We start from the raw sequence: 12,286 nt of genomic DNA on the forward strand, positions 1-12,286 counted from the left end.
CGACAGTCGCAGTCCGCCCGCAAATTGGGGCGGAATTTGAACCACGCTTCGCTAATTGGTCGCTGCCGGCCGGCCAAATCCTTTGTATAAATGGCATTATTCTGAAAGCTTCATAAATAAACTACATACATACTCTAGAATACCAGATGCCTTAGAATCGGGCCACCATCTAGTGTATCCAATAAGTCAGTATGAAATCTTCTCCACTAGGTGACACAGTGACACCGAAGTCACAGATTAGCCAATACTAATCTTTTGGTGATGTTTTGGTGTGGGACGTGTTAAACATTATATCGGGGATTGCCAGTTTCTTGCCTAATTTTATACATAAATGGCTCTATTATAACTCAAACACCATTGATGTCTTCTCAGCACATTCATAGGCTCAGTGGGATGTCAATCAACTGAACAGTGGGTGTGATTGGAGAACAGCCCTGACTGATCAGTGCTGTGCCCCGCCCCAATGACTGCAACGGATGAGGGCACAGAGTTATTAGAACACATCTGAATGCTGATTATTATATACTGCTTTACTTTGGGAATCCTGACCTCACAGGTTAAATGAATCTGTCACCGGGTTTTTGGTAACACAACTGAAAGCAGCATGATGAAGGCAAAAACACTGATTCCCTGAAAGTATCAGGGAGATAAAGTGACAGTCAGAAAATACAGAATTGCATAGCTTTTACACATAACTCACAAAGGTGAGCACTGTATACTGTATGTCTTCTCCACTCACTTTTACATGACGGTATTTTACTATTGAGCGCCTACCTATCTTACCTCTTTTTTGCATATAGCATACAGTAGCACCCTCACTGATCAGCTATTCTCTGGTGGTGACATGATGCCAAAGGACTATGGAGCGGACTATCTGCATCACTGATCACTGTTTATAGAGATCTACACATCAGCTGCTACTGAAGAGAATAGAAGCTGGTCTGCAGTACCCAGCAACAGCCAGTATACAGAGTATGGAGTCGTGGTTCCACTGTTTACTGTACATCTGGCTGCTGTTGGGGCAGTGATCAGTGGGGGACCCTGGTGTCAAACCTCCTCCTCTCATATTGATGACCTCTACTAAAGAGAGATCATCAATATAAAAGTAGTGGACAACCCCTTGAAGAATCTACAGCATCACCTCACCTACAATACAGACCAAAAGTTTGGACACACCTTTTCATTTAAAGATTTTTCTGTATTTTCATGACTATGAAAATTGTACATTCACACTGAAGGCATCAAAACTATGAATTAACCCATGTGGTATTATAAACTTAACAAAAAAGTTTTAAACAACTGAAAATATGTCTTATATTCTAGGTTCTTCAAAGTAGCCACCTTTTGCTTTGATGACTGCTTTGCACACTATTGGCATTCTCTTGATGAGCTTCAAGAGGTAGACACGGGAATGGTCTTCCAACAATCTTGAAGGAGTTCCCAGAGATGCTTAGCACTTGTTGACCCTTTTGCCTTCACTCTGCGGTCCAGCTCACCCCAAACCATCTCGATTGGGTTCAGGTCATCTGGCGTAGCACCCCATCACTCTCCTTCTTGGTCAAATAGCCCTTACACAGCCTGGAGGTGTGTTTGGGGTCATTGTCCTGTTGAAAAATAAATGATGGTCCAACTAAACTCAAACAGGATGTAATAGCATGCCGCTGCAAGATGCTGTGGTAGCCATGCTGGTTCAGTATGCCTTCAATTTTGAATAAATCCCCAACAGTGTCACCAGCAAAGCACCCCCACACCATCACACCTCCTCCTCCATGCTTCACGGTGGAACAGGCATGTAGAGTCCATCCGTTCACCTATACTGCGTCGCACAAAGACACGGTGGTTGGAACCAAAGATCTCAAATTTGGACTCATCAGACCAAAGCACAGATTTGCACTGGTCTAATGTCCATTCCTTGTGTTCTTTAGCCCAAACAAGTCTCTTCTGCTTCTTTCCTGTCCTTAGCAGTGGTTTCCTAGTAGCTATTTTACCATGAAGGTCTGCTGCACAAAGTCTCCTCTTAACAGTTGTTGTAGAGATGTGTCTGCTGCTAGAACTCTGTGTGGCATTGACCTGGTCTCTAATCTGAGCTGCTGTTAACCTGCGATTTCTGAGGCTGGTGACTCGGATAAACTTATCCTCAGAAGCAGAGGTGACTCTTGGTCTTCCTTTCCTGGAGTGGTCCTCATGTGAGACAGTTTCTTTGTAGTGCTTGATGGTTTTTGCCACTGCACTTGGGTACACTTTCAAAGTTTTCCCAATTTTTCGGACTGACTGACCTTCATTTCTTAAAGTAATGAAGGCCACTCGTTTTTCTTTACTTAGATGCTTTTTTTTTTTTGCCATAATACAAATTCTAACAGTCTATCAGCTGTGTATCCACCAGACTTCTGCATAACACAACTGATGGTCCCAACATTATTTATAAAAAATCCAACTTATTAATCCTGACAGGGCATACCTGTGAAGTGAAAACCATTCCCGGAGACTACCTCTTGAAGCTCATCAAGAGAATGCCAAGAGTGTGCAAAGCAGTCATCAAAGAAAAAGGTGGATACTCTGAAGAACCTAGAATATAAGACATAATCTCAGTTGTTTCACACTTTTTTATTAACCCCTTCAAGACCCAGCCTATTTTGACCTTAAAGACCTTGCCGTTTTTTGCAATTCTGACCAGTGTCCCTTTATGAGGTAATAACTCAGGAACGCTTCAACGGATCCTAGCGGTTCTGAGATTGTTTTTTCGTGACATATTGGGCTTCATGTTAGTGGTAAATTTAGGTCAATAAATTCTGCATTTATTTGTGATAAACACGGAAATTTGGCGAAAATTTTGAAAATTTCGCAATTTTCACATTTTGAATTTTTATTCTGTTAAACCAGAGAGATATGTGACACAAAATAGTTAATAAATAACATTTCCCACATGTTTACTTTACATCAGCACAATTTTGGAAACAAAATTTTTTTTTGTTAGGAAGTTATAAGGGTTAAAATTTGACCAGCGATTTGTCATTTTTACAACGAAATTTACAAAACCATTTTTTTTAGGGACCACCTCACATTTGAAGTCAGTTTGAGGGGTCTATATGGCTGAAAATACCCAAAAGTGACACCATTCTAAAAACTGCACCCCTCAAGGTACTCAAAACCACATTCAAGAAGTTTATTAACCCTTCAGGTGCTTCACAGCAGCAGAAGCAACATGGAAGGAAAAAATGAACATTTAACTTTTTAGTCACAAAAATTATATTTTAGCAACAATTTTTTTATTTTCCCAATGGTAAAAGGAGAAACTGAACCACGAAAGTTGTTGTCCAATTTGTCCTGAGTACGCTGATACCTCATATGTGGGGGTAAACCACTGTTTGGGCGCACGGCAGGGCTTGGAAGGGAAGGAGCGCCATTTGACTTTTTGAATCAAAAATTGGCTCCACTCTTTAGCGGACACCATGTCACGTTTGGAGAGCCCCCGTGTGCCTAAAAATTGGAGCTCCCCCACAAGTGACCCCATTTTGGAAACTAGACGCCCCAAGGAACTTATCTAGATGCATAGTGAGCACTTTAAACCCTCAGGTGCTTCACAAATTGATCTGTAAAAATGAAAAAGTACTTTTTTTTCACAAAAAAATTATTTTCGCCTCAATTTTTTCATTTTCACATGGGCAGTAGGATAAAATGGATCATAAAATTTGTTGGGCAATTTCTCCCGAGTACGCCGATACCTCATATGTGGGGGTAAACCACTGTTTGGGCACACGGCAGGGCTCGGAAGGGAAGGCGCGCCATTTGACTTTTTGAATGGAAAATTAGCTCCAATTGTTAGCGGACACCATGTCGCGTTTGGAGAGCCCCCTGTGTGCCTACACATTGGAGCTCCCCCACACGTGACCCCATTTTGGAAACTAGACCCCCCAAGGAACTTATCTAGATGCATATTGAGCACTTTAAACCCCCAGGTGCTCCACAGAAGTTTATAACGCAGAGCCATGAAAATAAAAAATAATTTTTCTTTCCTCAAAAATGATTTTTTAGCCTGGAATTTCCTATTTTGCCAAGGATAATGGGAGAAATTGGACCCCAAATATTGTTGTCCAGTTTGTCCTGAGTACGCTGATACCCCATATGTGGGGGTAAACCACTGTTTGGGCGCACGGCAGGGCTCGGAAGGGATGGCACGCCATTTGGCTTTTTAAATGGAAAATTAGCTCCAATCATTAGCGGACACCATGTCACGTTTGGAGAGCCCCTGTGTGCTTAAACATTGGAGATCCCCCAGAAATGACACCATTTTGGAAACTAGACCCCCAAAGGAACTAATCTAGATGTGTGGTGAGGACTTTGAACCCCCAAGTGCTTCACAGAAGTTTATAACGCAGAGCCATGAAAATAAAAAAAAAAATTATTTTCTCAAAAATGATCTTTTAGCCTGCAATTTTTTATTTTCCCAAGGGTAACAGGAGAAATTTGACCCCAAAAGTTGTTGTCCAGTTTCTCCTGAGTACGCTGATACCCCATATGTGGGGGTAAATCACTGTTTGGGCACATGCCGGGGCTCGGAAGTGAAGTAGTGACGTTTTGAAATGCAGACTTTGATGGAATGCTCTGTGGGCGTCACGTTGCGTTTGCAGAGCCCCTGATGTGGCTTAACAGTAGAAACCCCCCACAAGTGACCCCATTTTGGAAACTAGACCCCCAAAGGAACTTATCTAGATGTGTGGTGAGCACTTTGAACCCCCAAGTGCTTCATAGAAGTTTATAATGCAGAGCCGTGAAAATAATAAATACGTTTTCTTTCCTCAAAAATAATTATTTAGCCCAGAATTTTTTAATTTTCCCAAGGGTAACAGGAGAAATTTGACCCCAATATTTGTTGTCCAGTTTCTCCTGAGTACGGTGATACCCCATATGTGGGGGTAAACTACTGTTTGGGCACATGCCGGGGCTTGGAATTGAAGTAGTGACGTTTTGAAATGCAGACTTTGATGGAATGCTCTGCGGGCGTCACGTTGCGTTTGCAGAGCCCCTGATGTGCCTAAACAGTAGAAACCCCCCACAAGTGACCCCATTTTGGAAACTAGACCCTGAAAGGAACTTATCTAGATGTGTGGTGAGCACTTTGAACCCCCAAGTGCTTCATAGAAGTTTATAATGCAGAGCCATGAAAATAATAAATACGTTTTCTTTCCTCAAAAATAATTATTTAGCCCAGAATTTTTTATTTTCCCAAGGGTTACAGGAGAAATTGGACCCCAAAGGTTGTTGTCCAGTTTCTCCTGAGTACGCTGATACCCCATATGTGGGGGTAAACCACTGTTTGGGCACACGTCGGGGCTCAGAAGGGAAGTAGTGACTTCTGAAATGCAGACTTTGATGGAATGGTCTGCGGGTGTCACGTTGCGTTTGCAGAGCCCCTGGTGTGCCTAAACAGTAGAGACCCCCCACAAGTGACCCCATTTTAGAAACTAGACCCCCCAAGGAACTTATCTAGATATGTGGTGAGCACTTTGAACCCCCAAGTGCTTCACAGACGTTTACAACGCAGAGCCGTGAAAACAAAAAATCATTTTTCTTTCCTCAAAAATTATGTTTTAGCAAGCATTTTTTTAGATTCACAAGGGTAACAGGAGAAATTGGACCCCAGTAATTGTTGCGCAGTTTGTCCTGATTATGCTGGTACCCCATATGTGGGGGTAAACCACTGTTTGGGCACACGTCAGGGCTCGGAAGTGAGGGAGCACCATTTGACTTTTTGAATACGAGATTGGCTGGAATCAATGGTGGCGCCATGTTGCGTTTGGAGACCCCTGATGTGCCTAAACAGTGGTAACCCCTCAATTCTAACTCCAACACTAACCCCAACACACCCCTAACCCTAATCCCAACTGTAGCCATAATCCTAATCACAACCCTAACCCCAACACACCCCTAACCACAACACTAACCCCAACACACCCCTAACCCTAACCACAACCCTAATTCCAACCCTAACCCTAAGGCTATGTGCCCACGTTGCGGATTCGTGTGAGATATTTCCGCACCATTTTTGAAAAATCTGCGGGTAAAAGGCACTGTGTTTTACCTGCGGATTTTCCGCGGATTTCCAGTGTTTTTTGTGCGGATTTCACCTGCGGATTCCTATTGAGGAACAGGTGTAAAACGCTGCGGAATCCGCACAAAGAATTGACATGCTGCGGAAAATACAACGCAGCGTTCCCGCGCGGTATTTTCCGCACCATGGGCACAGCGGATTTGGTTTTTCATATGTTTACATGGTACTGTAAACCTGATGGAACACTGCTGCGAATCCGCAGCCAAATCCGCACCGTGTGCACATAGCCTAATTCTAAAGGTATGTGCACACGCTGCGGATCCGCAGCAGTTTCCCATGAGTGTACAGTTCAATGTAAACCTATGGGAAACAAAAATCGCTGTACACATGCTGCGGAAAAACTGCACGGAAACGCAGCGGTTTACATTCCGCAGCATGTCACTTCTTTGTGCGGATTCCGCAGCGGTTTTACAACTGCTCCAATAGAAAATCGCAATTGTAAAACCGCAGTGAAATGCGCAGAAAAAAACGCGGTAAATCCGCCATAAATCCGCAGCGGTTTAGCACTGCGGATTTATCAAATCCGCAGCGGAAAAATCCGCAGAGGACCAGAATACGTGTGCACATTCCTAACCCTAACCCTAGCCCTAACCCTAGCCCTAACCCTAGCCCTAACCCTACCCCTAACCCTACCCCTAACCCTAACCCTACCCCTACCCCTAGCCCTAACCCTACCCCTAACCCTACCCCTAACCCTAACCCTACCCCTAACCCTAACCCTATTCTAACATTAGTGGGAAAAAAAAAATTTATTTATTTTTTTATTGTCCCTACCTATGGGGGTGACAAAGGGGGGGGGGGTCATTTATTATTTTTTTTATTTTGATCACTGAGATAGATTATATCTCAGTGATCAAAATGCACTTTGGAACGAATCTGCCGGCCGGCAGATTCGGCGGGCGCACTGCGCATGCGCCCGCCATTTTGGAAGATGGCGGCGCCCGGGAGAAGACGGACGGGACCACGGCTGGATCGGTAAGTATGATAGGGTGGGGGGGGGCCACGGGGGGGGGGATCGGAGCACGGGGGGGGGAATCGGAGCGCGGGAGGGGTGGAACGGAGCGCGGGGGGCGTGGAACGGAGCACGGGGGGGCTGGAATGGAGCACGGGGGGTGGAACGGAGCACGGGGGGGTGGATCGGAGTGCAGGGGGGGTGATTGGAGCACGGGGGGGTGATTGGAGCACGGGGGGAGCGGACACGAGCACGGGGGGGAGCGGAGCACTGGACGGAGGGGAGCCGGAGCAGTGTACCGGCCAGATCGGGGGGCTGGGGGGGCGATCGGTGGGGTGGGGTGGGGGCACACTAGTATTTCCAGCCATGGCCGATGATATTTCAGCATCGGCCATGGCTGGATTGTAATATTTCACCCGTTATAATGGGTGAAATATTACAAATCGCTCTGATTGGCAGTTTCACTTTCAACAGCCAATCAGAGCGATCGTAGCCACGAGGGGGTGAAGCCACCCCCCCTGGGCTAAACTACCACTCCCCCTGTCCCTGCAGATCGGGTGAAATGGGAGTTAACCCTTTCACCCGATCTGCAGGGACGCGATCTTTCCATGACGCCGCATAGGCGTCATGGGTCGGAATGGCACCGACTTTCATGACGCCTACGTGGCGTCAAAGGTCGGGAAGGGGTTAAGTATATCATTCCACATGTGTTAATTCATAGTTTTGATGCCTTCAGTGTGAATGTAAAATTTTCATAGTCATGAAAATACAGAAAAATCTTTAAATGAGAAGGTGTTTACAAAATTTCGGTCTGTACTGTATATCATACTGGGTTTCATTGCTTCAAGCATCCATATCTCTTACATCAAGCAATACTATGCTCAACCTTTGCATAAATTGATAACCCTAAAATCAGAGGCAACGTTATCGTATGTACCCACAATGAAAAAGCATTGCAAAACCTCTGCAAAAATAAACATAATGCACTGCAATGTAAAAATGACATACGGTATTTGTTACTTTACATGCTTCAAGGTATAGAAACAGGAACAAAAATGAAAGCAAAACCGCAGTGGTCTTTTTCCTCAAGCAACTTCACCTAGGAAAACCTTGGTGACTCCGTCAACATAACTAGAGGGAGCCTGTCAGCAGGATTGTGCACAGTACCTTACAGACAGTCTGAAATTTTCTGCAAGAAATCTGCAAGAAATCTGCATGCATTTTTTACGCTTATTTACTGCGTTTTTGGTGCGTTTTTTGCGGATTTTTCCGGACATTTCCCAATGCATTATATAGTGGGAAATCCGCCAAAAAAACGGAAATTAAATGAACATTCTGCGTTTTTTACCGCAATGCGTCTTTTTCGTGGAAGAAAACGCATCATGTGCATAAAAATTGCGGAATTCATTCTAATTGATGGGATGCATAATGTATGCTGTTTTTTCACGGTTTTATATCGTTTTTATAGCGAAAAAACATGAAAAAAACAGCGAAAAATCAGCAACGTGTGCACACAGCCTTATACTGATTATAATGATACCTTGGTTGATGAAATTCGTCTTGTGGTTGTGTAATCTTTATTTTCAGGTTTAAGTTAATGATATGCTTGTGCTCCAGGGCGACCTGTGGGAGTCTTCATGTGCTGCTCTGATTAGGTATTGGCTTCTGACAGGTCACTGATTCCTCACTGACCTGGCCCCTATTTTACATAATCTACTATATAATTGTCTAAGGGTCACTTCCGTCTTTCTGTCTGACCCGGATATTCATAGGTCGCGGTCTCTGTCTGTCATGGAATTCAAGTCGCTGATTGGTCGTGGCAAAACGCCCACGACCATTGCCACGACCAATCAGCGATGGGCGCAGTCCGGTGGTAACATGGCCGCTCCTTCCTCACCGCAGTCAGTGCCCGCTCCCTACTCCCCTCCAGTCAGCGCTCACACAGGTTTAATGGCAGCGCTAATGGACTGCGTTATGCCGCGGTGTAACGCACTCCATTAATGCTGCTATTAACCCTTTGTGACCAGCTTTTTTACCGTTGATGCTGCCTATGCAGCATCAATAGTAAAAAGATTTAACGTTAAAAATAATAAAAAAATAAAAAATCATCATATACTCACCTTCCGGCGCCTTTCCCGCTCCTCGCGACGCTCCGGTGACCGGTCCATGCATTCTGATTTCACGAGATGATGACGTAGCGGTCTTGCGACTGCTACGTCATCTCGCGAGACCGCAATGCACTCTTGAGACCGGAGCGTGCAAGGAGCGTCGGTAAACACTTCCTGGATCCAGGGGCCAACGGAAGGTGAGTATATAACTATTTTTTATTTTTATTATTTTTTTTAACAGGGATATGATGCTCACATTGTATGCTATATACTACATGGGCTGTGCAATATACTACATGGGCTGTGCAATATACTAAGGCTACGTTCACATTAGCGTTACGCTAATGTGCGTCGCTGTTGCGTCGGCGACGCAGCGGCGACGCGCCCCTATGTTTAACATAGGGGACGCGTGCGTCTTTTTGCACACGTTTTCCGACACGTGCGTCGTTTTAGACGCTAGCGTCGGACGCAAGAAAACGCTACAAGTTGCATTTTTCTTGAGTCCGATTTCGGCAAAAAACGACGCACGCGTCGCAAAACGTTTGCGCGCGTTTTTCCGTGCGTCGCCGCTGCGTCGCCGACGCAACGGCGACGCGACGCTAATGTGAACGTAGCCTAACGCGGGCTGGGCAATATACTAACGTGGGCTGTGCAATATACTACGTGACTGGGCAATATAATACGTGACTGGGCAATATACTACGTGACTGGGTAATATACTACGTGGCTGGGCAATATACAATGTGGCTGGGCAATATACTACGTGACTGGGCAATATACTATGTGGCTGGGCAATATACTATGTGGCTGGGCAATATACTATGTGGCTGGGCAATATAGTACGTGACTGGGCAATATAGTACGTGACTGCGTGGACATGCATATTCTAGAATACCCGATGCGTTAGAATCAGGCCACCATCTAGTGAATATTATATTTATCTTGGGGAAAAAAAAAGCACAGTAGCAGCTATCGGTGATCCAGTGATCTGATAGCTGGTTTGTGCGGGCGCTGGCGGCGCCATCTTGCTAGAGAAAAAAAAATTCCTCCTCCAAGATGGCACCGCCGGCGCCTGTGCAGTGGCAGCTGTCATCGATAGCCAATAGCTGCTACTGTACTGGCGCAGACTGCGCCATCTTGGAGGAGGAATTTTTTCTTTCTCTATCAAGATGGCACTGCCAGCACCTATACAATAGCAGCTATTGGATCACCTCTGTATACATCGATAGCTGCTACTGCGGCAGGCGCCATTTTCAAATGGATTATTTGAAATGCCCACCAGGGCAGGTAATTTGTACTGGGTCCGGTACTTAAAGGGATGTGTCACGGCAGCGGTGACCCGCTCCGTGGCCCTGGGCGCCCATGTTAAGGGAAAGGTCTTTAAAGGGGTGTGTGAAATAAATAAAGTTTGTGACGCCACCTGTGGTATTCGGTCAGTAGGGACCGACGCTGCTTAAAGGGGTCCTCCGGGGTGATGTTATGGCAGCTAGATTGTATAACTTCCCACAGGTGAAGTAGGTCCCCAGGGCTCCCGTGTGTAGATGAAGATGATGAATGGTGCAGTAAAGAACAAAGGACACAGGTCTGCAGTCTCTTTACCTGGTTTACTGATGGTAGCAGGCAGCCACAGTCCAGGGCACCAGATCACAGGCACAAGCAGGGTCTGGCCGGCTTGGAAGCGAGTTTAGAGTCCAGCTTTACCAGGTGGAGATAAAAGCCTTCCTCTTAGCGCGATGGTATTATACTACCTTACTACCTATGGCTTCTTAGCAAGGTCCTCTCAGTTATCTCTGTCCATTATTGAAGTGGGACACAAACCTGTATGACAGGTGACTCGAGCCTTTTTACAGGATCTCTATCATGACCCGGGCTCTATGTGTCACTGTGTCAACTGGGTGTTAGGGCGGACAGGTTACATGTAGTCTAGCTCTCCTACTGGTTTCTGCTGTGCCTCTTAGAGAATGGCCTCGGTCTTTCGGTTACTGGTATCTGCGCTCAATCAGGGAGGTAGCCCAGTCACCGCTATTCTCCCTTTTTGTCACTCTCCTGTGCTTCGCTCTATGGCATGTTAGCTACAAGCTGTTCTTCCCTCTGTCTCTCGCTATTTAGGAGCTACAGCACCTCAGGCTGTACGGCCCCTCCCCCTCATCCGTTCTTCTGCCTCAGACTGCTCCAGTCTCCTGTCAGGCACCAACTGACTAAATCTTCCTAACTGCCTAGCAACTGCCTAGCAACTAACTCCTCCTCCCGACCAGAGAGTGCAGCTCCCCTGAAGTCGGGTGTAGAGCTCCCCCTAATGGCCTGGAGTCAGAACGGTGTTGTATGTGCTAATCACCTGTTAAGAGGAATCTTCCATCGCTTCCAAGCATGACAACACTCTCCCTGTGAGGAAAGCAATGCCACTGTGACAACCAGGACCCTGGGGCGTCACACATTTTTTAGGAACTTCAGGACAACATCAAACAAATGTGTATATAATTCATTACATATGCGATCATGGCGCCTGCCTGCAGAAATTTTTTTTCCCAAGATATATATAATATTCATTATGTAAACTAGGGAGCAGGTTGCTGAGGGGTCAGTGATCTGTCAGCAATCTGCATTATGAGTAGCAACACTTGAAGACCTCCCCACAGGCCGCCTCGGAGCATGAGCATATCATTAACACAAAACTGAAAATCAAGATTAAACAACAACCACAAGAAGGATTTCATCACCCAGGTATCATTGTAATCAGTATAACAATGCCGACCTGACACTGTCTGTAGGTTACTCTGCACAATTCTGCTGACAGGTTCCCTTTAAGAACTTATAAGTTTTTTATGTAATGACCACTGGATATGAGCTGGTCCTAGGTTCTAGATGCAGTGTTGCAATGGAGTTCCTGGGGACTACCAGTGATAATGATTCTAAGGATCCATACTCCATGTACAGTGAAAATGTGCATAAGTAGTATTTCCTGCATTGTAAAATTTGTGCTGCTCACAGAATATATCATCAATAATATCTAATAAATTGTCAACCAACTTATAGGAAAAAATCTCTTGTGGCAAGGGATTAACTCTAAATGTTGTTTGCTTATTGAACTTTTGGTGTCCTGGTCAGAATCAGAAGTCC

The 12,286-nt window shown here is 45.3% G+C and overlaps 1 protein-coding gene across 4 annotated transcripts in view; it reads right to left on the reverse strand.

Annotated features, from left to right (window-relative positions):
• ACSL6 (acyl-CoA synthetase long chain family member 6) overlaps nucleotides 1-12,286 on the reverse strand; it is a 330,780-nt gene that overhangs the window by 235,936 nt on the left and 82,558 nt on the right. For 2 of the 4 annotated variants that reach the window (XM_069763933.1, XM_069763934.1), the window contains exon 1: nucleotides 2,459-2,559. The exons of the other annotated variants lie outside the window; for them this stretch is intronic. The gene's annotated coding sequence lies outside the window, so the exon portion shown is untranslated. Of the gene's footprint in view, nucleotides 1-2,458; nucleotides 2,560-12,286 lie in introns of those variants that run through there. 4 annotated transcript variants of the gene reach the window in all.

The sequence above is a fragment of the Ranitomeya imitator genome, chromosome 4 (assembly GCF_032444005.1).
Source record: "Ranitomeya imitator isolate aRanImi1 chromosome 4, aRanImi1.pri, whole genome shotgun sequence".
Classification (NCBI taxonomy): Eukaryota; Metazoa; Chordata; class Amphibia; order Anura; family Dendrobatidae; genus Ranitomeya; species Ranitomeya imitator.